At 45.0% G+C, this 25,514-nt stretch overlaps 1 long non-coding RNA gene across 1 annotated transcript; it reads right to left on the bottom strand.

The window, feature by feature from the left end:
• Positions 1 to 422: 422 nt before the first annotated feature.
• Positions 423 to 22,305, bottom strand: LOC118351859 (uncharacterized). Its single transcript, XR_004808017.2, has 3 exons — positions 22,153 to 22,305; positions 970 to 1,014; positions 423 to 859 (listed from the first exon to the last, which is right to left on the bottom strand). It is a non-coding gene; the product is annotated as an uncharacterized LOC118351859 (long non-coding RNA).
• Positions 22,306 to 25,514: the final 3,209 nt, after the last annotated feature.

The raw sequence follows: 25,514 nt of genomic DNA, 5'->3' as shown, positions 1-25,514 counted from the left end.
ACTGCCCCACCCTCACTCATGCTGTCTCCCTAAAATAAATAAATACATCCTTAAAAAAAATAGTACTGGGATTGGGGGTGTTATTATTTAGTATTTAGTCAGAAAATCAGGGTCTGTCATAGTTCCTTCCCAAACCATAGACACCCACCATGTGACCATGAAACCCTGTGAGGTACCAGAGAGCTCTGATTGTCCCCCAAAAGGGACCCTCCTTCTCTGATGCACATCATGAAGTTGGCCAGTTTGAGACCCGTGTGTTCAGTGGCAAAGGCAGCCCAGGGAAAATCAGGCCCAGAAACAAACTGATGCTGCTGAAACCCATCTTTACATCATGATTTTTTTGTTGGGAACCTATCATTTCATTCATAACTTTGGGAAGATAATTACACCAGGCTAGTGAGAGACAATTTGATGAATAACTGTTTATTTTCAGAGGAGGCATATTTGGTACACTGGCTGCATAATGGGGTCAAGAACACAGCAAGCTGTCAGCGTGTTCTCGATGTCATTTAACTGCCTGGCAGGGTTCTACACGGGGAATGGAAAATCTCCTTATGATAGATAATATCATATCCTTGGCCTTGCTCAGAAGACGTACTTTGGAAGCAAGGTTTGTAAGTATATTATTATCACTTGTCAAATAGTACCTGTTAACCTGCCTGTTTCTGCCCCACCCCACAGTCCAGCATTGCCTGGTTGTGAGGCAGGTGGTAAGTCATCAACCCCCATCTGATGAGCCTCAAAAGCGGTAGTTAGTAGGGTTACCTGGGCTGAGTACCTGAGCTGTAGGTCATTTTTACTGCAGACCAGATCTTGGACCTAGAATCAACCCCTTTACTGCTCAGAGGCCTAGAAGAAACTGAGAACATTTTTTTACAATTAAAGCATATAAGTAATGAATTTGAAGTTTGGGCCAAAAAATATAGGAATTAGCATAATGTGAACAGCTAACATTTACTGAGCACTTACCTTATGTCTGCTCCTAAACTCTTTCCATGGATTATTTGATGAATCCTTGCAAGAACAAAACAAAACAAGAAACAAACTTATGAGGTAAGTCATATTATTTTTTAATACATTTATTTTTTATTGCTATTCAATTTGCCAACATATAGAATAACACCCAGTGCTCATCCCATCAAGTGCCCCTCTCAGTGCCCATCACCCAGTCACCACCCCCCCCCCACCTCCCTTTCCACCACCCCTATTTTGTTTCCCAGAGTGGAGTCTCTCCTGTTCTGTCTCCCTTTCTGATATTTCCCACTCATTTTTTCTCCTTTCCCCTTTATTCCCTTTCACCATTTTTTATATTCCCCAAATGAAATGAGACCATATAATGTTTGTCCTTCTCCGATTGACTTATCTATGTTGTAGATGAGGAAATTATGGAACCCATCAAAAAAATCATCCAAGCAAGAGATGGCTGGATCAGACTTCAGACTCAAGAAAGTCTGAATCCAGGGTGTAAGCGCTTTACCGGGAAGTATATTCCTCCCTGTGGTGATTCTCTGATGTGCTGCCCAGATCTGGAACATCAGGGACTGAAACGCTCATTTCCCCAGCTGAGGGGAGTGTCATGCCATCTAGTGACCTGTCCATGTGGGAGTCCAAACACCCGGCGTCTTGCTCCAATTCAAGACAACTTGGAAGCACCATCTAGAATGCAGAGCTTTCCAAGAATTGGCTGATATTTTTTGTTGTGATTGCATTATACTTCACCTTCTGGATCTGCCCAGCTCTGCTTCTTTCCTCCCCCATTGGTCTTACTGCCAAGAGTAAGCTCTGGTGTGCTTCCTGCACGCAGATCTCTCCCTCGCAGTCTGCTTTCCCAGATTTTCTGCTTCTCCTCACTTCACTGGGGTCAGGGAAAACCACATAGACAGCATACACGACAGTACCACACACACACATAGATGTGGACACAAACACACATATACACTAGGGCCTTGGAGGTGAGTGAGTCTTTGGGGGTTAAAATACAGATTCCCGGGCAGCCTGGGTGGCTCAGTGGTTTAGCGCCTGCCTTTTACCCAGGGCATGATCCTAGAGACCTGGGATCGAGTCCCATGTCGGGCTCCCTGCGTGGAGCCTGCTTCTCCCTCTGCCTGTGTCTCTGCCTCTCTCTCTCTCTCTCTCTGTATCTCATGAATAAATAAATATATTTAAAAAAAATACAGATTCCCATACAACTGATCAGAACCATCATCACCTTAAAGAGCTAGTAGGATCCCCAGGCCCAGACAGGCATTGAACCTGTACATGAGCCAAAGGACTGATCAGATGTGGAAGTGCAGAAAGAAGTGCTGTCCGAAGTGTGCCCAGGGGAGAGAGTGCCCCGCCAGGCCAGGGAAATGCCAAACCACCAGACAGGCCCGTCGTTACTGGGGAAATGGGAGCCTCAGGTTTTCAGGGCCAGTTGCCATTAAATTTTTAGATTTTATAACTCCCTTGTTGTGCTTCCACACTCACCGAGCACCTGTCTGATGATCTGGCTGGTCAGGCCCACATGATGATGGATTCGCTTGTCAGGTGTATTGCTCATTATAAATTAATGAGTTGGTGTTCTGATTTTATTTCCACTTCTTAGAGATTTTGTTCACATGGGTAAGCATTCTGAAGTGTGATCACCTCTGGAAAGCTGATAAGTATGGTCTCTTAATCCTGCAAGTCTGAGGGGCTGATCCCAGGCTTTGGTGAACCCGCAGGGCCACACCTAACAGAGGAAGCCCACAGACCCAGCCATGAAAAGTCTTTTCTCTTTTGTGAAACTGAAATTATAACATTTTCAAAAGGTGTAACCTCTATCAAGGGAAGAGGGAGGCATATTGAGTTGTGTGTAAACAGAAGTGGTTTTGATTTTTCACTTTTCCTTTGACTTCTCTAGACCTGTGTTGTCTTTCAACCAGAATACACAGCAGTAGAGCAATTTGTGATGATTTGTTTCTAACCACGTATCAGGGGAGGCTGGAGTCGTGGTGCCCCAAGGAGACAGCGTGGGGTGAGCGGAGCTGGGAACAGAGCAGGGTAACTGAGAGGGATGTTACCAAGGCCCCGGGGGCAGTGCAGTGCATATGGAGAACAAAGATCATTATTGCTACAAGTTCAAGGTCATAGTGTGTATCAGATCTTAGGGGCAAGGAGAAAAACCAGGAGGAATTAAAAACTCAGAGGCCAGGGAAGTTGGGAATGAGACAGGGTGAGGTCCAAGGAGTGACTTTTGGGCAGCTCACATGTCTAGCTCAGTGTTATGGACTCCCACTGCAGTTCCTTTTTTTTTTTTTTTTTTTTTTAATATAAAGGTAATGCAATATGGTGCCCCAGATTGGATCCTAGAACAGTAAAAGGACATTCATGAAAAACCTGCTGAAATTCGCATAAAGTCTGCAGTTTAGTTAATGGTCATTGTACCAATGCTAATTTCTTAGTTTTGACAGATATACCATGTTTACAGAAGGTGTTGACATTAGAAGAAGCTAGGTAAAGGGCACATAGGAATGCTGTGTTTGCAACTTTTCTATAAAGCTAAAATTATTCAAAATAAAAAGGCTATTTTAAAAATAGAAAGGTCTATTTGTTTCAGATTGGGCCTTAGAACATACTAAAGAAGGTCTAATTAGGTGAGGTAAGGGCATTGTGGGTGCCATTTTAAAAATTCCTTATCTGTTAGAGATACTTAGGAAAATATTTCTGTGTAGAAGAAAAATCAGTTTAAAAGTATACTGGTCTATCTGTTCTTTAACTCAGGAAAGTTTTTCTTCACTGTGCCTTTGATTATTGTTTCCAATCTAATTGCTTTTTTTTTTTTTTAAGATTTATTTATTTATTTATTTATGATAGACACAGAGAGAGAGAGAGAGAGAGGCAGAGACACAGGCAGAGGGAGAAGCAGGCTCCATGCCGGTAGCCCGACAAAGGACTCAATCTCGGGACTCCAGGATGGCGCCCTGGGCCAAAGGCAGGAGCCAAACTGCTGAGCCACCCAGGGATCCCCTCTAATTGCTTTTTATAAGAAATATCTGTAATTTTTAGATTTTCTTTCTCTAATTTTGTTTCTGTTCTCTGTTCTTCTCTAAATTCTGGGAAACCTTCTGCTCTTCATCTTCCACCTCGCAGACTTGACTTTCTTCAATGCTGCTCCTGCCTGTATGTCCTCCACAGTAGATATTCCGCTACTGTACTTTTCATTTCTTTGTGATTCATTCTTATCTCAGTCCTTGTTTTAACATGGGCCCCAGCTATATATTTTTTAAGATTTTAAAAATTTACTTATTTGAGAGAGAGAGAGTATGAGCAGGGGGAGGGGCAGAGGGAGAGGCAGAGGAAGAGGGAGAAGCAGGCTCCCCACTAAGCAGGGAACCCAGTTAGGGGCTGGATTCCAGGACCCTGAGATCATGACCTGAGCTGAAGGCAGACGCTTAACCGACTGAGCCACCCAGGCACACCACCCTGGCTATATTTTAATCACAGACTATCTTCCACTGTCACTTGATCCTATTGTTTCACAGAAGCCATGGCTGCTTCTGTTCTCACAGACATTCATCTAAGGTGACTCTGTAAGATATAAGCATGTGTGCTTTCCCATTACTCTTGACGACTGGTCCTTTGTTCTGAGCTTATGGAGTACATGAGAATACACTCATAGTGTGAGCAAACATAGAACTCATACTGTCTCTGGAGCTCCCTGTGATAGTTGCTTGTAGAGATTGCATTCCTGAGAGTTAGGAATTCTTGATCAAAACCCCAGAAAACTTATATCTTCTGAGTAAGCTATAAATCACAAATAAAGGACAACCCCCCAGCTACCTAGCTCAATGTTGACACTCTGATGTTGTAATAAGGCCCACCGATGGGACCTTATTATTAGGAAGTACTTTATAGGAAATTAGAGTATGACATAGTCATACCACCAACTACTGAGTCAGGAAAAAAACTTTGCTATGCTCATGATGCTTCTATTTAGAAAATGGTATTTCTGTGACACCGTGTCTAATGAACGGATTGTTGTTTAGTGTTTGAGATATTATTCCATAGCAAGCTAAATGGGCTAAGCCTACCTTTGTGAGTAGGAAACAGGATTGTCATCTAAGGAATAAATTTCTTTCATGTGTTTGTGTGTATTAATCACCAGAGGCCTGCTCATCAGCTGGGGAGAGAGTGAAGCCATGCCCCTCCACTAAAGGGAGCACTGCAGGGGAGGAGGTCATTTTTCTTGAAGGGTCATGGACACACAGGGGACAGGTTTGGGTATGGTGGAGAGAGTCTGTCATGTGCAAAGGACAGGAGACATGCAGGACGTGGGAAATGAAACAAACCTTTGGAAACAAGCCAGTTGCAATAGAATTAAAGAAATAAATGTAAAATATCATTTTGACATTTGAACTTCATGCTACTTGTACTTTCTATCATTTTTCCTTTTTCTGTTCTCATTATTTAGTAAAGTTTCTTTAGGAAGTTAGACTGTCTTAAAAGATATTTCCATTTCTGCAAAAATAGTTTTCAAAGATGGTGAGTGGCATCGCTAGGAGCCTAGAGAGTGGTGACAGCTGGAGCCAAGAGGGAACCCCTCTAAAGGAGAGAGAATTTAGGAGTGATGAGAGAGGAACTCATTCAACAGAGACCCTCACTTGCCCTACTCTGGAGGAAGCTATGCTTCCCTTTAATGTAGGATCAGTCCTGAATTGGTTCTTAACATAGAGCTGTCATTCCCCACCATATTGCAGGCTTGCTTTCAACCACTGTTCCCTTCCTTTCCAGAACCCCAGACAAATCCACATGGCTGCCAGGAAGTGGTCCTCTTGCTCCCTGAGCCACCAGCAGTGGAAATCACTGAGATCACCTGAAACTCATGGACCTTCTGTCCTTCGATGGTAAAGGATTTTCTTAATTAAGGAAATAGTTCAAAAAGTTCTAGAATCTGCTCTGCATTTTTTAAAGCACTTAACCTACCACATGCACTCTGTTTTTGCAAAATTGAGTCTTAATCTTTTATTTTGTACAGATGGATATAATGGGACACTACATTCTCAGAATAAGATTTCAACCATAGATTGAGAAATTCTCTTCACTCAGGAACAACTTCTAGGCTTCTATATTTTTCTCCAACAAAGCTGAATAACTGCAATTAAGGCTCAGAATTTGGTACCCACCCCCATCCTCACAGTAAAATCCCAGGGGGAACTGCTAATATTTATAGAGCCCTTATTTGCCAGACACGATTTCAGGTGCAACAATAAAGAGGGTGTTATAATAAAGATAAAGACAGGAGATAGATTTTGGAGTTACATAAAACTGGCTCAGATCCCCACTCTGCCACTTATACTACCTATTTAATTTTGGTCAAATTTCCTAACCATTTTATGTCTCAGTTTCCTTATCTGTAAAAGGGAAATAATAGTAATACATATTCTCAAGGGTGTTTTTTGAAGATTAAGAGACCTAGCTTATGGAAAGAAAGAATGCCTGGCACATAACCATGGTCCTTCTCCTTTATTCCTTCCTGATGGAAGCATAAGTGTAGCAGAATGTGTACCATTTGACCCACAACACTACAAAATACAATGGTTAGTTTTCTACCTTCCAATAAATGGTCTCATTAATTTTCTGGCAAAGAGAGGAGAGAAAAGCTGGCAACTTACCAGGGCTAATGGAGTCCTTTTTGTAGGACTCCGTGGCTTATTGTTGATGAATGAAACTCTTACCTGCCATTGCTCTGCAGGGCAGCGCAATCCAAATTGGATGCAATTATGAGATTTCACCACCCAGGGGTGTGTGGGAAGTGTTGCTCCCAGAGCAGTGGTTCTCAAACTGGGCTGAGTATTATAATCCCCTGGGGAGTTTTGAAATGATCAGATGCCCAAGCTGCTCCCTGGACATTCTGATGGAGCTGGATTGGAGTGAGGTCCAGGCATCAGTATTTTTTACAGTGATGCTGGCAATCACATATGAGCCCTCTGAGGTCAGAGGTCTGATTCTACACAGCCTCCAGTCTGTGTTCACTGAGGAACTCGTATTTAGGTATTCAGTGTGACTAAGGGAATAATTTTGGTCTACCTGAAGTTCATCAAATGCAGGTTCCCTGCTCTTGTGCCTGCTAGGAGGATGTTACAATCTCCCTTTAAATTGTAGGCTCTGTTTATGCACTTGCTAAAAACTTAAAACTAAGTCTTTAGTACTGCTTTTGTACAGCAGGCTTATCTTTCTATAGGGTATTGCCATTTTATCATTTCATGCATCATGCAGTCTATTTTAGAAAATGATTTTCAAATGTTTTCACTATAAGATAAGTTCTAGAAAAAGTTCAAGCAAGACAAAGTAAATAGAGTGCTTCCCCTCCCCTTACAAATTCCACTCCCTAGTATTAACTAACTTTATTTGGTGTATGCATTTCTAGATTTTTTCCTAAAAGCCATATTTTAATGCTTATAATTAAGGAGTACACATCCTTTATTGCATAAAATATTCCATAATAATTTTCCAGTCTCCCTGACCACTGTTTTAAACATTTGCATAATATTCTAATAAATGTAAGTGCTGTAATTAGCCATTACCAGTGTCAGTGAAGTGGTCATTTATAATTTTTCATGATTATAAATAGTGCTGTGATAAACATCTTCTTGCATATTTTTTCATTTAACATAATTTACTTTGGTTTAATTCCCATAAATGAAATTACTTAGTGAAAGAGTATGAACAAGCTGAAGAAGCAATTTATGATTTAATGATAGGAAAATAAGAAAGACATATAGCCAAACAATGTAGTTGGTTAAATAAATGATAGTTTATCTGTATAATTGAATAATATGAAGCTATTAAAAATTACATTGTAGAATAATATTTAATATCATGGAATGATTTCCACTAGATATTAAGTAACTTAACAAGTTACAAAACTTTCTATGTAATTTGTTTGAAAACATGTTTATAATCAAAATATATCTGAATAGAATTTATGTGGAAATACAAAGACATGGGCAGCCCGGGTGGCTCAGTGGTTTAGTGCCGCCTTCGGCCCAGGGTGTGATCCTGGAGACCTGAAATGGAGTCCCAGGTCGGGCTCCCTGCATGGAGCCTGCTTCTCCCTCTGCCTGTGTCTCTGCCTCTCTCTTTCTCTCTCTGTGTATCTCTCATGAATAAATAAATAAAATCTTAAAAAAAAAAAACAAAGGCCCAAGAATAGTCAAGACAATTTCAGAGGAGAATAAAATTGGATGGTGTACCTTACCAAAAATCTGAAAAGAGCAAGATAGTAAATAGTTCAAGCTTTCTAAGTCACCTGGTCTGTCATGACAACTTAACTTTGAACAGAGCCATAGATAATATTCAAATGAATGGGCATGGCTGTGCCAAGACAACTTCATTTGTAAAAGCAGGTGGCTGGCCTTAGTTTGCTCCTCCCTGGGATAGAGAATTAAGAAAGAGAGCTGTGCTGTGTGTGTGTGTGTGTGTGTGTGTGTGTGTGTGTGTGTGCATACATGTGCAAACATGTATGAGAGAGAGAGAGAGAGAGAGATACAGAGAAGGGGAGAAAGCTGTGGCAAAGGTGGTACTTAAACAGAATGAGAAAGGATTCGTCTTAAAATAAAGGATACAATCCAATTGGCTCTTATATTTTAAAAAATGAGATTTGATTCCTACCTCACATCCTACATAAAAATAAACTCCAGGGATGCCTGGGTAGCTCAGCAGTCGAGCATCTGCCTTTGGCTCAGGGTGTGATCCTGGAGTCCCAGGATCGAGTCCCACATCTGCCTCCCTGCATGGAGCCTGCTTCTCCTTCTGCCTATGTCTCTGCCTTTCTCTCTGGGTCTCTCATGAATAAATAAAATCAATCAATCAATCAATCAATTCCAGCTCAATTATAGACATAAATGTGAAAATTCAAACAATATAACTTCTAGAAAGTAATATAGGAGATACATATATTCATGACCTTACGGTAGAGAAAGATTTCTTAGGTAAGACACAAAATGTACTATTCACTGTGAAGGAAAAGATTGGTACGTCGGGCTATATTAAAAATCTGAACTCCTTTATCAAATGATGTTGGCAACTTATAGTCCAAAAGAAGGTATTAGCAAACATGTTAGTGAAAGGGGGTGCATATCCAAGAACATTAAAAATGACTACAAATCAGTTTTTTAAAAAAGAGAAAATTCAGTACTAAACTAAGTAAGAGTCTCAGACACCTAAGAAATAGAGAATATCCAAATAGTCAATAGATATCAGGAAGATGTTAAACTTCATTAGTTATCAGGGAAGTGCAAATCTAAAACATAAGGATATAATTCTTAGAATATCAAGAGCTAATGAGGATGTGGAGCAACCACTGATATTCCCAAACACTGTTGGGTATATGTACATTGGCACAACCCCTTTACAGAGATCTACTAATGTTGAGCACATCTACATCTGTGAGCCAGCAATTCCGCTCCTCAGTTTATACCCATCAGAAATGCACACATGCATATCAAAAGACATGTACAAAAATGCTCCCAGCTACATTATTCAAAACAGCCTCAAACTGGGACAGCTCAAAGGGCTCCAAATAGAACAGATCAACAAACTGTAGTATATTTATATGATACAGACTATACAGCAATACTGTTCCCATGAATGAATTCTCCTTCACATGATTTGGATGAGCCCCACATTCATAATTTGCATGAAAGAAGCCAGATACTATAAAGATTGCCAACAGGCAAAACCAACTCATGGCGATGTAAGTTGAGGCACTGAGAGAGGGATTGGTAGTTGGAGGCAAGCAATAGAGGGAATTTGAGCCCCTCATAATATTCTGCTTATTGCTCTGCAGGGCCTTTATATGAATTATTCAGTTCATGATAAGTTGTTAAGATTTATGTTTGTAACAGATACGCTTTTCTTGTATGTCTGTATATTTTAATTTTTCCAGGAGCTTATAAAAATGTATCTGAATAGAAACAGAATTAAGACAATTGATACTGTCTAAAATTGATAAACCAAGAGATAAATGTAAAAGCATACTTTTGTCTAGAGCAGCACTGGTTAATACAAGTTTCTGTATGATAGAAATGTTCTATCTCTGTTCTATCCACTGTGGTAGCTTCTAGATACATGTGGCTATTAAGCACTTGAATGTAGCCAGTGAGACTGAGAAGATGAATCTTCATTTGCACTCAATTTTAATTAGTTTTCATTTAAAGAGCTCCATGTGACCAGTGGCAAGTGTACGAAAGAACACTTGATTATAAGCTTTGAGGGCAACCACTATGGGAAGTGGAATCCACCAAAATATATTCTCTCTGGGAAGGGGGACAATATGAGGAGGTTGAGATAGAGCCTAGTTGCTATTTATCATAAACTTTTCTGGACCATTTAATGTACAACTTTCTGTGTGTGTTAATAGATATAAAACTTAATTTTAAAAAAGAAAAAGTTTGAGACGTATATTCAAAAGTGTTTATGGTGGTTGATCTTTGGGTGTTGGGATGTATGGTAATTTTTCTTTTTTTTTTTTTCCTTTTTAAAAAATTATCCTTTTTTTTTACAGTGTTTACCATGAGCACACTTGGAAAAAGAACAAATTAATAAATCAAAAGCAAAAACCAAATATTGATGACAAATCTGAAAATTCTTTAGGGGTTTATCTTTACTCACACTATTAAGGCAATAATGTGTTTAATGAGAATTTATGGCAGGTCATATTTTTCTTCTCAACATTTAATATCTAAACATGCTGGCTAAGCAGAGATTTCACATAAAGCATGCTATGTTTCTGCTGTTCTCTACTTTCTCATAAAGCACACAGATGGGTGGATTTGGGCTGAATCAACCATGTAGAATTTGGTGTGATCCACCTTCAGGATTAATTTGAGCAAGTGTCTCTGGAGGAATGGCTTCATCTTCCTGCTGTATTGCCTTACACTTCAGTATCAAGGTCTTCCAACGGCTAGATGTTGGGTAAACTTTCTAATAAATTCATGGTGAAGACTGCTGTAGGTTCTAAGCTGTGGATCCACCCATCACTGTACTTCCAATATGTCTTCACCCAGGTAGCCAAGCTAGGACCTTGTACTCTGGGATCTCCAAATCTCTCACTATCCTCTGCTCATTCCTGTTTTGTGCACCTTGGCATTTGTACATGTTAGCTTTTGCCTGGAATCTCTTCCTTCCCATTTTTTTCCCTTCTGGTGAATACTAACCTGCTCATTTAAGACCCATTCCCAATGTCAAGCTCCTCTTAGAACCTTTTACTTTTAGACCTGTTAATCCCAGTGCTGGAAGTCCACAGTCCTAAGTAAAACTTCTCAACCCTCAGCACCAGCTCTAGTCATAGTTCTCGGGTGATAGGTGGATACGTGACATCAGAAGGAACACTCTACCAAGGGTGACTCGTTTATAAGCTAGCCTCTAAACTTTTGCAAAATTTTAATTAGAAAATGGGTGAATTTTATGGCATGTAAATTATATCTCAATAAAACTATTTTTTAAAAAAACAAACCAAACACCTGAAACTAATGCAACATTAATGTGCCAACTATACTTAAAAAAAAAAAAATTAAACCAAGAATTTTGAAATACTGAGGCTTCTGCTAATGAGAATGGACGTTAAAAGCCTGAGGTCGATCTGGACCCTGAGAAGCTGTGCTGACCATGCCAAAGCCACAGTTCTGATGAGCAGAATCCATGACTGAGCAGAAGGAGGCAGCCAGGAGTGAGGGGGAGAACGAATCAGACATGAGAGAAAAAGGGACATGCCAAGAGACTTAATCTCAGCCCATGGGTTCTCCTTATAGTAACCACCCCCTCCTTTTAAAAGGAATTTGATTTGTAACTACAAGAAGTTGATGATAGTTCCCTGATTACTCAAAACAGAGTTCTCTCTTTTGTGCTATTGAAATTGCAATTTGTATACTCATTTACGAAAAATGTGTTTTCATTGGAAAGAGCTGACTCTGGACTCAGGCTGACCTGGATTTTAACCTTGACTCATCACTTATAACCTCTGCAACCTTGGGCACATGACTTCTTTCTGGGACTTAATTCTCTTATCTACAAAATGGGAATAACCCCGATGGTGAGGATTTATTGAGATGGCGCATGAAACATTGGCGAATGGGTCCAGATCCTAATAGGCGCTCAGTAAATGTCAGCTTTATCCCTTTGTACACCTGTGCTGTGACTGGCTCTCAGAGCCTTCATATATGACCTCCTAGTTCCTCCCTCCCTGGCCTATGAATTGGTGGCAGAAACTGCCTCTTGTTCACTTGAGATGCCACTCCTGACATCCAGCACTTAGCCTGGCAGACAGAAAGTTTTCGCCAAATAGTTTTTTTGTTTAATTTAGTAATAAAATCATAGGATCGCATTGTCCATCTTGGTAGGAACGCCAGATGTAGCAAATAACAACATAGGCAGCCCAGCTAAGTTTGAATTTCAAGAACAACAAATAATTTGCACAGTCGTATGTCCACTGTATATGTACACTAAAAATTATTTGTTGCTTATCTAAAATTCACCCTTCATTGAACTTCCTACATTTCATCTGGCAACCGCACATCCTGACCATTCCCTTCTTGTCCATCCACACCTTCTGTCTATAAGTATCAGGCATTTGGATCTAAAAAAACCCACCTGTTTTCAGAAGCAAAAACAAAAAATGCCTTTTCTAACTATGTGATTCCCATTAATGAATCCTAAGGATAGCAATGATGTATTTTAGAAATCACTGCATGTGGGGACCACACAAAGCAGCCCGTCCTGGGGTAACCCAATAATATGTAAGAGCTCCCCTTTCCTGGGGGATCCCTGGGTGGCTCAGTGGTTTAGCGCCTGCCTTTGGCCCAGGGTGTGGTCCTGGAGTCCCAGGATCAAGTCCCACATCGGGCTCCCTGCATGGAGCCTGCTTCTCCCTCTGCCTGGGTCTCTCCCTCTCTCTGTGTCTCTCATGAATGAATAAATAAAATCTTAAAAAAAAAATAACGATTTTTGAAAAAAAGGAGCTCCCCTTTCCATTCTCAAAAGTGACCCAGGTTGGATGATGAATGATACGGCATCCGGGACACATCAGCCCCTGTTATCCGGGGTGGATGGAGGTAGAGGGAGTTGCTAGCTCATAAGGCAACACACCAAGGCTTCCCTCTCTGCTCAACCCTTCCACATCTTTCTTAGCTCTCAGCACCACGGTGCTCCCCTCTCCAATGCCCTTCCTGCTGGGCCAGTTCCCACCATTTATTGGGTGTTCACTCTTTGCTGAGATCCAAGAAAAACACTTTAGAGGAATCACGTTGCTTCATTTTCACAAAAACTTGGAGGAGTCAACCATCCTCTCCCCACTGCCCAAGGTCAGGTTCAGACCCAAATCTGAGCCGCTACCTGCATTTCTAATGAACCCTGTGCCCCTGATGCTGTGCTTCTGTTTTGTGCCAACACGAATTCGGTGAGACTGACCCTGTGGGTCATGGGCCCTTGGAAGGTGTGACAGGTGTGGGAGGGAGGGGGCAGAGGGAATATTGGTAATAATTGCCTGCTCTGTGCCACGGCTAGCTCGCAGAGCCTTCGCACGTGACTCCCTCAATCTCTCAGCCGCCTCTGAGGGATGAGCAGCACAGTGATGCCCATTTTATGAATGAAGAGACAAGGGTTCAGCGCTGGGATTGAGCCCAGGCTTTTTGCAATTAGAAGCATAAGTATTTCCTAATGCACTGCATGTGACTCTCCAAATTACGTTGTCTTGGAACACGCCTCCTGAGCAAGGAGGAAATGCCAGGTGAAAATGGAAAGGCTCCTCATAAGGACACTTAGAAGTACCCCCTTCAAGACACCTGTATGTCTGGGAAGCCTCCTGCAAGGGCAGCATATTCAGACTCAAGCTTTTCTCTACCAGGAGGGTTTCTCCCCCAACCTAAGACCATCAGGGATTAGCCACTGGTCCACGGGCCCACCGGCCGCTTGGTTTTTCCCCAGCTTTGTAAATATTCAGAACAAGTGGCCCTAATAAGGACAAATGCCATTTAATCTGCACCTGAACTCCTGCCTCACACACCAATGCTTCAGTCGGTCCTGAGGAAAAACAATGATTACACTCCAGCTTCCACTGGCGCAGGCTTCTGAACAGTGTCCATAGCACAACAGTTTATTGGCAACGAGATGGGAGGGAAAAAAATCAATTTTGTTAAAAATAAACAAACTATAATTCTACCTTCCTGACAAAAAGTACATTTCCAAGGCAAATGAATAACGGCATGGCATTTGAGTTCCCAGAAACAATTCCAGAATCATCTTTACAACACATTGCCTAAAAACAAATGTGTCTTGGCATGGCATTCAAGGCCCCCTGCCGTGGGCTCCTGCCAACCTTTCCTCCCTCACTACCTGCCTCTTTCCAGGCATGAACCTTGGCTCTGGCGCTGTTGAGCCATTTCCAGTTCTCTGAACACATACGTTTTCTTGAGCATTCTTCAAGACTCGGGGCAGCCCCCACCATACCCATGTGCTCCTCCAGACGCTCGTTCAATGCTGCCATGGAATCCAGTACATCATCCCCTCAACATTGCACGTACCACGTTCATGAAATGATGTTGCTTTTCTACACTGTCTCAGTCCATTTAGGCTGCTGTAACAAAATACCACAGAGCGGATGACTCACAGCAACAAACACTGATTTCTCACAGTTCTGGAGTCTGGGAAGTCCAAGGTGGTGGCACTGGCAGTTTCCACGTCTGATGAGGACCAGCTTCCTCACGGATGGCTGTCTTTCTGTTATAACCTCACAGGGCAGAAGGAGCCAGGGAGTCTTCTTGAGCCTCTTTTACAAGGGCACTAATTCCATTCAAGGGCCGGCTCCTCCCTTAGGACCTAGTTACTTCCCCAAGGCCCCACCTCCCACCTTGGGCCTTAGGCTTTCAACACAGGAATTTTAAGGAGGCCCAAGTTCAGAGAGAGTATGCACTAAAATTTACGGAGCATTTGCGCTGTTCCAGGAATGATTCTAAGACCTTCTGCATGCATCCTAACAGTCTTGACAGCGCTCTCCTGAAGTAGACATCATTTACAAATATTCCCATTTTACAAATTAGGAAGCCCAGGTACAAAGAAAGCAGGCAAGTTTTTCAAAGTCAACAGCTTATAAGCAGTGGAGCCAGGACTTGAACCCCAGCAGCCTGACTCCAGAGTCTACACCCCCGACGGTCACCCTGCTGTATTTTTCTGTCTCTTCTGGAAAACTGGGGGACCCAGGGCCTGATGCATAGCAAGTGCTTAACGTAGACCGAGGGAACAAATGAATGAAGCCCAGTTCTCGGCTCCCGGCGGCCCAGGCTGCTGATGGGGAGCACCTGCCTATCTAACGCGGCCACCACCCAAGCCAGGCAGCAGTCAGCGGCTCCCGCGCCCCGACCCCCCCCCACCCCCCCCCCCACCCCCGCAGCCCCGGGGTGGGCGCAGGTGCCCCTGATCTTTAAAAGAACGTCCGCTTCCGCTGGAACAGGTAAATGGCTTCGGGGAATGACAGGTTACTCCTCTGACTCTGAAGATAGAAAGTGTGCCTTCTGCCCAGAGTGAGTTAGTTGGAAAAAACTGATTTCACGCTTTGCTGAGTCTGATTGCCCTTGAACGCCGGCAGCGCGTTGTCTGGCCGCCCGCGCCGGGGAGCGGGGGAGCGGGGGAGCGGGGGCTGCGGGGGCTGCGGGGCGGGGCCGGGCCGGGGGCCCTGGGGGGGCACATCCCAGATCTGCAGGCTTCGCTGCGGGGCCTGTGGGACCGGGCCGGGCCCTGGGGGGGCGAGGGGGGACATCCCACATCTGCAGGCTTCGCTGCGGGGACTGCAGGGCAGGGGCCCCGGAAGCCCTCGGGTGGGGGGTACATCCCGGATCTGCAGCCTTCACTGCGGGGACTGCGGGGCCGGGCCAGGGGCCCTGGGGGGGCACATCCCAGATCTGCAGGCTTCGCTGCGGGGCCTGTGGGACCGGGCCGGGCCCTGGGGGGCGAGGGGGGACATCCCACATCTGCAGGCTTCGCTGCGGGGACTGCAGGGCAGGGGCGCCGGAGGCCCTCGGGTGGGGGGCACATCCCAGATCTGCAGCTTTCGCTGCGGGAACTTCAGGGCCAGGCCGGGGGCCCCGGGGGGGGGGGCACATCCCGGACCTGCAGCCTTCACTGCGGGGACTGCGGGGCGGGGTCGCCGGGGACCCTCGGGTTGGGGGGAGGCACATCCCAGATCTGCAGCCTTCGCCGCCCCGGGAGCTCCGTCACAGCACAGCCATCCGGTGGGCAGCTTTTCTGGCCATAGCACTACTTTCTTGCCCTCCACTACCTTCCCCCCCCCCCTCATTTGTTCCCGTTTTTTGTCTCCAGGGGCCGCAGCCCTGTTTTCCCAGCTGCCTACCTTAAGGACTTTCACCCTTGCTTGTTCCACAGGCTTCTCAGCCTTAAAGGTGCCTGAAAGAGACCTTTCCACCCCAAACCTGCTTTGCTTGTTTCATCAAGGTCACCTCTGGGCAGCCAGCACCCCCCTAAGCCTAAAGTCACCTAGACTCCGCCCCCCCCCCTATGGATTTCCTGGTCCTCCAGCCTCCCCTTGACATTGACATTCTAATATTAGAGGATGATCCCAGGTTCCCTGCCGCCAGCCCAGCTGCACGGGTGGCATGGGACCCCTCACGGAACAAACGGCCTCGCTGCCTGGAACCTTCCAAAGAACCACTACCAGCCCCCTCTAGAGAGCAAGTGTGACACAGGGCCCAGGCCTACTGTGGTTTCTGGCCTGGGCTCTGGGCTTGTGTGGTTAAGGGCAGGGAGGCAAGACAATGAAAGCAAATCCAGACAGCCTAATGGTCAACCCAGGGGTTGAGCTATGTAGAGAAATCCTCCAGAAGGTAAGGAGGAGGAAGCTGGGAAAGCAGATGGAGGAGGAAAAACAAACGAACAAAACCTAGCACCCCTGAGGGGTGGGGAAAGAAGTCCCTCTGACAAAGGAATGAATTTTTGTGTGTTAAAGGGGAAAGTGTTATTGCAGAGCTTCTTTGAGAGCCTTTGGATGAAATTGGTGAAAGATGGCAAAGCTCAGCAGAGCTTCTTCATGAGCTTTAGATATGCAAGGAGTCCAGGGTTTGTGAGCAGAGGGTGGAGGCTCAAGTGTCCCGGGCATGAAATTAGTGGGAATTTGGTGGTTTGGGTGGGGACCTGGCAGCACAGGACGGGATGAGAAAGTTCTCCAGGCTGGGAGCAGAGATGAACTCCGCCAGCAAGACGCTTCCCAGGGCATGCAACTCCTTAGTTCTCTAGGTGTCAACAAGGAAGACCTCATCAGGGATCCCTGGGTGGCGCAGCGGTTTGGCGCCTGCCTTTGGCCCAGGGCGCGATCCTGGAGACCCGGGATCGAATCCCACGTCGGGCTCCCGGTGCAGGGAGCCTGCTTCTCCCTCTACCTATGTCTCTGCCTCTCTCTCTCTCTCACTGTGTGCTTATCATAAATAAAATAAAATTAAATTAAAAAAAAAAAAAACCTCATCATAGGTTATGATCTCCAGTGTGGGAGATCAAATCTCCCTGCTACCCCCAAACCTCCAGAACATCTACTCTCTAAGAGGCCTTAGTAGCTCCTGTAAGTATTCATAGTAACCCAGGGAGCCATGAAGGCTACCAGGTGATGCATGAAATGGAGCGAGGACAGGACCGAGGAGGTAAGTTACAGAGTGGGGATCAAGAATCCAGGGAAGGTGGAAAGTGGAGATGATAGTGGATGCTGTGCTCCTCCTCCCCACCGATGGGGCAGGATGGGACTCATTTGTACCCTTTGAAAGATGGAAATGGCCCAGCAGATGCCCTGGGCCCTGGGGATGCCCAGGTGGCTGACATCTACATTAGATTACTGACCAGAATAGGAAGGTTTGAAGCAGGAAGAACTAACGGGAATGTAGGTTGGTGGATTTTTTTTTTAATGTATTTATGATAGTCACAGAGAGAGAGAGAGAGGCAGAGACACAGGCAGAGGGAGAAGCAGGCTCCATGCACTGGGAGCCCGATGTGGGATTCGATCCCGGGTCTCCAGAATCGCGCCCTGGGCCAAAGGCAGGCGCCAAACCGCTGCGCCACCCAGGGATCCCTATTTTTTTTTAATTAGGCATCTGTGGCTAGAGGAGGGACCAGGTCAGGAGCTGTCACTGGCACTCACTGGCCTGCAAAATAGGGAAGAAAGCAGGCTCAGTCAGTGAACTGAACCAACCCTGTGAGGTTATAGATTTGCACTGGAGATTAAGTGAGGAAGACAGCTCTGTGTCTCGGCCAAAAAGGTGGGACCAAGAGGGTTCATCCAGGATGAACTGGGGTGCCCAAGGTGGGAGGGGTGGGGAGAGACGTGGTGGGAATGTACAACCAGCTTCTCTGCATCTGGTCTTGGGGCTAAGCCAGCTTGCATTTCACTTTGCTCCCATCCAGCTGATGGAGTAAACACCTGGCTGTGCTCAGTAGCCCTGGGACCCTCCCCCCAGCCCCAGGCCCTTCAGCAGAGCCACATTCCTGGCAATTGCTGATGGTGGAAGCCCAGGTAACAATGCCCCTCACTCCCTCCCTTCAGTTAGCTCCAAAATTCTGTAAATTTTACTTCCTGAATAGTTCATGACCCCTTTTTCCCTCCTAATGCTCCTTCATTTGCTTACTCCTCCTCAGCCTGATGTCACAGGGCTTGATACAACATCCCTTCCTTGGGTTAGATCTCCGTCTTCCCTTCCAGGCTTGGGCACAAGCCAACAGGTGCACCATCAATGCTTCTTAAGTGAATAGTTTCCCATCAAGAGCCAAACCCTTGTACTCCACACCCCTCACTGCACACGCACACACACACAAACACACACAAGTATTTCCTAATTCCTAAGGTAATTCTTTTTCCTTCCAGAAGCATGTGCCCTCCAATTCCACACCTATGTTTGAGTGTACAAGTAAAATGTACCAACATGGGAGAACTGAAAGATCTACAATATGTTGGGGAGATCTCACAAGTGCTATTAGCTTACTCCAAAGCTTTGCATGGATTGAGGAACCAGAAAGCCATCCTACTCTACCACAGTGGGTGGCATAGCTACCTTTAAATCTGTAACTTGTCCCTTCCAGGAGCTGCTGAGGAGCCATGTCCCTTTTTGTCTTCTCTTCTCCATCATCTTCCTCTCTTCCTGCCCTTCTATCCCCTCCCCCACCATCAATTCATCCTTTGTTGGTATTTGTTATGATGTCAGGCACTGTAGTAGGTTCTGTGAGTAACTTACCTCAGTTGTCCTCACCGCTACCCTCTGAGATGGGTACCAGTGCCCCCATTTTATGTAAGAGTTGTTCAAGGACCCGAGAGAGCAGTACTCCTCTTTGGTTGCAAAGCTCCTGCTCTTATTATTTAAATTTAAAATAATTTAAGCATCTGATGGTCCTTAACAAACTGCTCTTTGATTCTGTATCTGCCTCCACTGCTACAGTATTAGCTGGGAGAACAGGGACCTAGTCTGATTCATCTGTGTAACCTTCGCAATGCCTTATTCAGAGCCTGGGACACTAGGGACATTCAGTTGGTGTTTCTGAGTCAATGTTGACAGCAGAGTATAGAGTATGGGATCCATGGTCACATGGTTCTAAGTCTGATTCTACTTCATCATGTCCAGCTCTGTGCCCTTGACAAAGAAGCTCACCCTTCTGAGCTCTAGCTTTCAAAATGATGAGAATAATAGTACGCACTCAATATTACATGAGAAATGCACATAAAGGGATCAGCATACTGTCATAGTAGAGTGAGTGCTAAATAGATGTTGGCCATTAGTAGTGGTGGTGGTGATGTTGGTAGTGGTAAGTGATCCTTCCTGTCTCTGACCCTTTAAGACCATCCAACACAGCTACCCAAACCTCCCAGGCCTGCTGGGCCCTTTGGGCCTTCTGATTATTCCCACCCTGCTCTACCCTGACTGCATTCCCCAGTCATAATCTCTGATGTCTGCATCCAGTCTTCTGATTCCAATCTTGCCTCACCCACATGGATTTTGTGTTTTATTTCTGGTGTTTGACTTGTGGATGCCCCTGCATGGTCTTGGGCTTGGGTCCTTTCGGTTCTTCCCAGAGCCTGGGGTCTGACCCTGCCCTGGCTCCAACCAAAGGCCACAGAATGCCCTAACTCTTCCCATTTCCGATCTATATTTCTCCTACCAAGAAAGAGAAAGAAGGAAGGTATAAGAATAGGTGGGATGCAAGGAGGAAAAAGGGAGAAAAACAAGGAAGAAGAGCCTCAGTTAGCCTCTCCTAACTCCTCTCTGGGCTTTTTCACTCATGCTTGAACTGGTATTGCTGCTTCTGACCTTATTTTCATCCAGTTCATCATCCCTATGGTCACTGCAATAACAACAACAACCAGCAGGTATTAATCATGTGTTACAAACATGACGAATACAATTCAAAGCACTTCAGATGCATTAATTCATTTAACCCTCACTGCCAACATATAAAGGAAGCACTAATAGCAGCCTCATTTTAAAGATGAAGAAGCTGACATGCCCACTTGTCCACTTGCTTGAATACCTTGACCAAGGGTGCAGCACCAGTAAAGTAGCAGAGCCAAGATTCCCATCAGAACAGTCACTCAAAGGGTACCCAAGGGGGCTCAGTCAGTTAAGTGTTTGACTCTTGATTTCAGCTCAGGTCATGATCTCAGGGTCATAACATCAAGCCCCGCTTCAGGCTCTGCACTGAGCCTGAGGTGGAACCTACTTAAGGTTCTCTCTTCCTCTCCTTCTGCCCCTCCTACTGCCTCCCCACCCCCCGCTCAAGCATGTGCTCACCCTCTCTCTCTCTCTCAAAAAAAAAAAAAGGTCACTCAAGATGCACTAAGTTGCTGTCATTGTATGAGGCTGTGAACACATGCTTCAAAAGAGGCGTAGGCAGATTTTGAGGCAACATAGTCGGGTTTGGTTACTCCCTGGGCCTGGGTTTTGGATAGGATCAATATTTGTGCAAATGTGTCCCCTACTCCCCTGCACAAATTTTTCCCTAAAGGGCAGCCAAAATTTGAGAGGCCCTTGAGCTAGGAGAGACTCTAAAGGCCCCACTATCTTCCCCAGCCTGATACACACATGGAACAGTGGATTCCTGCAGATCAGAGAGTCTTGTCCATCATTAGACCTCCCTGACTCTCTTAGCTAGCACAGTGCCTGACCCAGGGCATGTTTTGCACCGTGGTGGTGTTCATATTGATCTCTCCAGGTTGTACTGAAAGTTTCATGAAACAGTATTTCACAAATGTCTTATAAGATGTTAGGTGTTTTTCAAATAAAAGTCATTATTATTAGTAGTAGCAGTATTGTCTCTAAAAGAATTCCAACTATCTGGGAGGTTACTGAAAATTTTTCATACCATTGGACAAGTGAAGGAGGCACAGCCATACAGAATTTCTTTCAAAGGAATTCAACTATTTCAATTCAAGGTTTGGAGACCTCTGTATAGGCTAATTTCTGTTCTTCTTGCAGATTTGTGGAGAAAGAGAAGCCTGGGCAACCCATCTTTGTCACACACCCCCAGTACCTGTTGGTGGCAGGGCCACCAAGAGCCCACCACCCTCTGGAGCGGGTGCTCATTCCTTGACTTTGGTTGATAAACAAACCTGGGAGACTGAGTAGCCAGTATGGGTGTTTGTATAGAGCCATTGAGGAAACATTCCCAGCCCAGAGCACACAGCTGGGGAGGCTCCCAGAACAATCAGGACCCCTGGGAAAAGGCAGGGCTTAGTCCAGCAAACATGGCCCCAGCCTGGGCTTGACCTTTGGATGCCACGTGTCACCTTCGGTGGGAAAATAAATAGTCCCCTTGTCTGGAATGTGCACCCCTCGTCTTGTGAAACATGGGAAACAGGCAGCAATTGTGTGAGAGGAAAAGCCTGTCTGCAAGCTGTCCTCGGAACATGAGGACAGGCCTGCCTCCCGCCAGCGGGTCAATACTGCTATTGTCTCCCTTCGTGGGCAGTGCTTGTCACTCAGGCTCCCAAGATTCAGGCTCTGGGTTTCAGGGGGCAGGGCTGCTGGCCACACAGTTTTGTAAGGAGTGGGAGAGGGTGGGCTAAGGGACACACACTTTGCTTTGGTTAGGGGAAGCTTGGTGCTGCTTGGTGACCGTGGATGGGGGAAAGCCCAGGTCAGGAGGTGCAGTGCTCACCTTTAGATCGGGGGTGCTGAGGCTTGTGGCCCGGAGCCCTCAGAGGTGTAGAGAAAAGACGGAGTCTTGGAGTCTCGAGGTGGGAATGATTTTGCTAGGCTGGCACTCAGTGAGGACCATGGCGCTCTCACCAGTCAACTGCGCTCCTAAACCTCTAGGTCTGTAAGAGGAAGCAAACAGCTCTCATCTTCAGAACTAAATTTAATTAACTGAAAATGACTTCCAGGGGCCATTATATTGCAAAGTATTCTGAGCTGGGTTCAAGCTCAGTGGGAAAGAGTGGCACATTGCTTAATAATACCTGCCATAAGTTCCAGTGGTGAAGGGTTGGAGCTGTCAGAAGGTACGCCCCTCTTTGCCATCCCTGGCCCCAATTCCATGCATGGCTGTCAGAGTCTCTCTCTTCCCCAGACTGCACCCACCCCAACTGTCCACCTTTGTCCACCTCTGTCCCCACCAGTGAAAATATATTCTGTTCAAGTCAGAAACCTGGATCTGATCATGAGCTTCTCCTTTCCATTTCCCTCCTAATATGGGCAGTTCTACTTTCTCAAGTTCTTTTGAATCACCCCCTCCCCCATCACGTGCCTTTGTCTTAGCTCATCCCTCACCTCAGGGAGTGCAGAGCCCTTCCAACAGGTGTGTCGGACTTGGATAGCTTCCCATCCAGTACATCGTCCACCCATCACATCCACCATAGGAGTGATCCTGAGGAAAAGCTCACGTCAAGAATTACAGGTGACAAGACTTCAACCCAGAGAGGGGAAGCTCTTCAAATGGTGGAAGAGCTGTCTGAGATTGTTGCAGGCCAATTGTAATTCCTTGCACTCCCAGTGCCTAAAATCTGAGCTAGCTCCGAGTTCTCTCGCTCCCTGCACTGTTCTCTCTCTCTCTCTCTCTCTCTCTCTTTCCCCTCTCCCACTCTCCCCACTCCCCAGTTGCCTTGTTAACTGACCACCTGAATGCCTTCCAAAGCATCCTTACTCAAGTATGTGCATTAACCAGTTCAAAGATCTTCATTCTTCAACCTCTGAAGTCTAGGAAAACTAAGAATTTTCTCCTGTTCTTTCAGTTGCTTCCTTGTCTATTCAGGGTGTTTTGCTCCTGTCTCCAGAGAAGTTAGGTGCCCAGAGGAAAGTTTGAGGCAAAATATGGATGACTACTGGCCAATGAGTGGGAAGCAAGACACGGCAGCTCATAGGGCTCAGGCAATTCTTAGAGAGCCAGCTCTCAGCAGAGGGTCTGCCCTGACTAGGGGGGGGCAGTTGTAATTGGTTTCAGCCAACTACAGGGAGATGATTTATTCCCTGGAGCGGTATGATGGGCTTCATAATCACGGAAGAGGAACACAGAATTATGTAATAAACCCAGCAGATGCCCTTGCCCTGGAGGAAGGAAAGCTTAGTGACTCAGATATTAAACCATCACAGTATGACTGGACAGGTCAAATGAAGATAACCCTTGCATAGGGCCAGGTTCCCAGATTCTGGGGAAGGCTTGAGCCACCTACTGGTGAAGGAGAAATAAGACAGCCTCCGGAGAGCCCTGAAGGGAGAGAGCCAGGAAGCCAAGGTACTGCTTTTAATCACAAAATCTAAGATGTTGGTTTTTATTTTAATTAGTAAGTATGAGACATTATGCCTGTGTGTTGCACATGGCAGGAAAGGTAACAACTATTCCAGGGTTTCCGACAGACATCTGTTTTTATCGTTTTGCTGGCATCTCCAGAAGCATCCTAAGGTCGTGGGAGAGGGAGAAAATACAGACAATAGGAAAGATGCTTACCAAGGGTGATCTACCTGGAATGGTGTGGGGAAATATTGGAAGTATTGGTATTTATTGGAATGCAACTGTCAGTGCTTTTTCTAGATAAAAGTTGAGTGGATATTTTTTATAATTAAAAATTAACATTTAAACTGCAGAAATAACTTTCTCCCTTTTTAAAAGAGGAAATTCTTTTAGCATTTTTCAGAGAGGCCTTCCCTGTCCCTAGAGACTAGATTAGATGTTCTATTATGCAAACTCATTGCCTCCTGTACTTTCCCTTTCAAGCACTTCTCATAATTTTTAATCACACATCTGTATGTTTCCTCATGTATTTAATATCTATTTCCCTACTAGACTATAAATCCTAGGAGTACAGAACCAGATTATGTTTTTTCTTTTGCTTTATCCTCAGCACCTAGCACTTGCCTGGGACATAATCTAAACTCACAGGGGCTGATAATGATGGGCTATACGGTGAATAGGGAAGAAGATGAGGACACGAGAGAGTTAATAAAGAGTGAAAAATGGTAGAGTCTCTGGACTGGAGGTCTAAATGAGGATGGAGAATCTTACAGTGTAAGTTCTAGAAGGTTGACCAGTGGTTGTAGGAAGAATGGAATTGGGATTTTAAGAGGAGGTGTAGCTACTGGTGATGACAAGACTTAGACTAGGGTTTCACACAGGAGTTGATACTTAAGGTGGGTTGGAGAAATTCATGACAAGTGAGGAGCTGTCCTCACCTCCTCAGTGTCTGAGGCCAGCTGTTGACTGTGTCTTCTCCATAGGTGCTGCCATTAACAAAATGACTGTTAATGGCAGGAATGATATGCAGAGCTGAAGCCCACAGTGAATGCTGGGGAGACAGAGAAGTTGGTGGATGACAACAGGAAGGAGAGAGAGCAGTGGCATAGTCCAATGACATATGCTCTCTCCATCTGTTTTTGTTTTATTTTTTTTTGTTTAAGATTTTATTGATTATTTATTCATGAGAGACACACAGAGAAAGGCAGAGACACAGGCAGAAGGAGAAGCAGGCTCCATGCAGGGCGTCTGATGTGGAACTTGATCCCAGCACCCCGGGATCACACCCTGAGCTGAAGGCAGATGCTCAACCACTGAGCCACCCAGGTGTCCCTCTCCTTCTGTTTCTTTAAACAAATATTTACTAAGTGCCTACTATATATGAAGCCTAATTCATGCTATGAGTGATACAAATAAGAGTGAAATATTGTCCCTCCGTCGAGGAGCTTGTAATTTACTGCCTATAAATGTAAGTAACATTGAAAGGCATGTATTGATTCAAGTGTTATTGATGATCTTAATGTGTGTCAAGCATAATGCTAGGCCTTTAAGGATATGAAGACTCATGAATCTTGCTTTCAAGGAGTTTAGTGTATGGGGGAGACACAAATAGCAGCATAGAAAATTATAACCCAAATGGAAAAATGCTAATACTGAGGTTTACCCATAATGTCAGGAGGGCTATGAGGAAGTTTCTTAATCTAGACTAAGGAAAGGGAATTAGAGAAAATTTCTAGCAAGACAATATGTCTGATTTCAATGTTGAAGAAAGAGTAAGAGGAAGTGGAGAGGCA

This window comes from Canis lupus, chromosome 21 (assembly GCF_003254725.2).
Source record: "Canis lupus dingo isolate Sandy chromosome 21, ASM325472v2, whole genome shotgun sequence".
Lineage (NCBI taxonomy): Eukaryota > Metazoa > Chordata > Mammalia > Carnivora > Canidae > Canis > Canis lupus.
The sequence above is the reverse complement of the archived record's forward strand: the minus strand, read 5'-3'. Positions and strand labels throughout refer to the sequence as shown.